The following is a 3,081-nucleotide window of genomic DNA, read 5'->3' as shown; positions in this document are numbered from 1 at the left end:
AGGATCACCCAGTGCCACCCCAGCAGCACCAGCAGCACCCCAAAGCCTGTCCCCAAGGGCCACATCCAGACTCCTCCTCAGCACTCCCAGAGACAGTGACTCCAGCACTCCCTGGGCAGCTCATCCCAAGGCCTCACCACTCTGGCAGGGAAAAATTGTTTCCAATCTCCACCCTGAGCCTCCCCTGGTGCCATTTGAGGCCATTTCCTCTCCTCCTTTCCCTTGGCACACGGCAGCAGAGCCCGACCCCCCCTCACTGCCCCTCCTGGCAGGGACTTGTGGGGAGCAATGAGCCTCCTTTTCTCCAGATCAAACACCCCCAGACCTCACCAAAGCATCACCAGTGGCCTCCATCCCCTCTTGCAGAGGAGAAGGGAAGAACAGAATGGGAGAACTTCTTATATCACAGAATCACAGATTATTTCACTCCTCACACATGCAAATCACGAAAATTACCAGCAGCAAAAGGCTTCCCCCCCCTGCTGCTCACTGGAGCCTCAGCACCTCCTGTGCCACCATCCAGAGTCAGAACCAGCTCAGTGAGTGCAGAGCAACTCCTGAAAGTTCCAATAATTACCTACAAAGAGAGTCCATGTTCCTTTCATCTCATTAGATAATCTGCCCACGTGTTTAGCACCAAGGCATCCACTCCTTAATTGGAAAAAGTCAAGGGCAGAAACTAATTAGCAGCATTAATCAAAAGCAGAGGTCTAATGATAATTAACAACACATCCCCACTACAATAAGTCCTTTTATTAGGAGGTGCTTCAAATTGTAAAATTAAATGAAGAGTTTTACAACAAGTGTTTCCAGTTGCCATCTTCTGGCAGAACTCTGCAGTATTTCCTCAAAATAAAGAGTAGGAATCAGGCTCAACACTGATTTTCCTCACAAGGCCTGTAAGCATTTGTCCTGTTTTGCTAAAAAAAGAGAAAGCTGAAATTCCCAGGTCACTCTCCAGGTTATTGCAGCCACTGGCCAGAGCAGTCTGGGTCCTGCCTTGGGCAAAATGTTCCCTCCCATCCTCACTCCAGCAAAGAAATCCACACAAGGGGAAGGGGAAGTCACCAAATCTTACTACAGTGGGAGTTTTGCTGCTCTCCACAAGCATGGGAGGCTACAAGGCTTAAAAAGGTGGCAAGGACCTCAGATTTGGGGGGGAATAAAGAATTAATGAACTGCAGAAAAAACCCCCCAAACCCCAGAGTCACCACAGAGGTCTCCAGGGAAAAGAGGGCTGGAGGGGAAATCCCCCCATCCCAGCTCCCCCCTTCAGCCCTGCCCTGCAGGAAAGTTTTCCAGGAGTGTGAACATGGTCAGACACACCCCAGAAATGAAATCCCACTGCTCAGCGTTTGGGTGCTCAGCAAACTGAGGCTGCTCTGGGTTTGCAAGAGGAACACGAACTGCACTCCTCCCATCCATGGGATGCTCCGGCACGACTCCTTCCACACTCCCTCCACACCTGCACCTGTTCTTTCCTGGGATTCCCAGTCCAGGGCCAACAGAAATGCATCTTCACGGCAAGTGAGAAATTCCCATCCCATGGAGAGACAAGGTCAGCAGTTGGTTGCTGCCAGCTGAGCTGCAAATGACATTATTAATGACATTATTACAATATTAACAATGATTTCCTCAGGAAAAAAGGCTCTGATGTGTCACTAGTGATTATTTACACCCAGGAAAGCATCGAGGGAGGGAAACCTCAAACACAGAGGCTCAAGGTTTCAGCCTTTTACACTCTCAGGAAGGAAATGCCCACAGAAGGTGAAATCTGTGCCCACATCCGTGAAGCTCCTTCCAGGTCCACCACAGCACATCTTCTCTTCTGCACTGCCCCAAGGGAAAGGAGGAGAGGAAATGGCCTCAAATGGCACCAGGGGAGGCTCAGGGTGGAGATTGGAAACAATTTTTCCCTGCCAGAGTGGTGAGGCCTTGGGATGAGCTGCCCAGGGAGTGCTGGAGTCACTGTCTCTGGGAGTGCTCAGGAGGAGTCTGGCTGTGGCCCTTGGGGACAGGCTTTGGGGTGCTGCTGGTGCTGCTGGGGTGGCACTGGGTGATCCTGAAGGGCTCTTCCAGCCTCGATAATTCTGGAATTCTGTGATCCTGACAGGAGATTCGCAGCCCTTCCCCAGTTGGGCAGCTCCTAACCCTGTTCACTGCTCGTTTCCCATCTACCCAAGTGCTCCTGTGAGCCACAAAGCTTGACCCAATTCCAAACTTAACAGGAGCAGTCAAAGACCAGGGAGAGCAGCAGAAATCTTTGTGCCACACCAATGTGTCCAGAGCCTGACAGCTTTTGGAGCTGAAAGTCCCACTGGAAATTAAAGTTCTCCACCCCTTCTGCACCTTTCTCTACTCTTTTTCTACCGTTCCAAGCCCTTTTACTCACACTCATTTAATGATCTCATTTATTTCACTGAGACTATTTCTGTGAGTAAGACCAAGGATGTAAAAGGATGGAAATGCTTGCAGGGCTACAGGAACACTGAAATTCCATCACCTTTATTCAGCTCCCATGGGCTGGTTCGTGCATTCCATGTTAGGCACAGAGTCTGTCAAATCCTGAGGAAAAGCTTCCCAGGATGGGAAACCCACCAGCTGTCCAGAAGTTTACAGAAGGGAAAACAGAAATAAAACCCCCTGAGGTCCAGTCTGGTTCTGGTGGTGGGGATTTTCCAGTATCCTCCTCCTTAAGGACTCTTCTGGGACAAAATAAATCCGACTGCTCCAACACCACTTCTTCGTCATTTTGCTATTTCTGTGTGACACCTTAGTGAAGAGGCAGAGCAAAGCAGGAGAAATAGAAATTATTATTTCATCTGCTGTGTGGACTGAGAACAATTGCCATCCATATTGATTAACCCATGGGGATTTAAAGCCCACAGGCTGTGAAATCCCAGCTGATGCAGGATCTGCTTTGGGTAACACCGATTGCATGTTGCTGTGTTTATATTTGTCTGAGAACACTGGGAAACCACTGGTGCCACCCAGGGAATGATGTGCTGTCACATGCTCCAGCCTGTGCAGTTCCTGCAGCTCTCTACCCCTACCAGGTGCTAAGAAATGATTAAAGTTACT

Source organism: Corvus moneduloides, chromosome 2, assembly GCF_009650955.1.
Source record: "Corvus moneduloides isolate bCorMon1 chromosome 2, bCorMon1.pri, whole genome shotgun sequence".
NCBI lineage: Eukaryota > Metazoa > Chordata > Aves > Passeriformes > Corvidae > Corvus > Corvus moneduloides.
The sequence above is the reverse complement of the archived record's forward strand: the minus strand, read 5'-3'. Positions refer to the sequence as shown.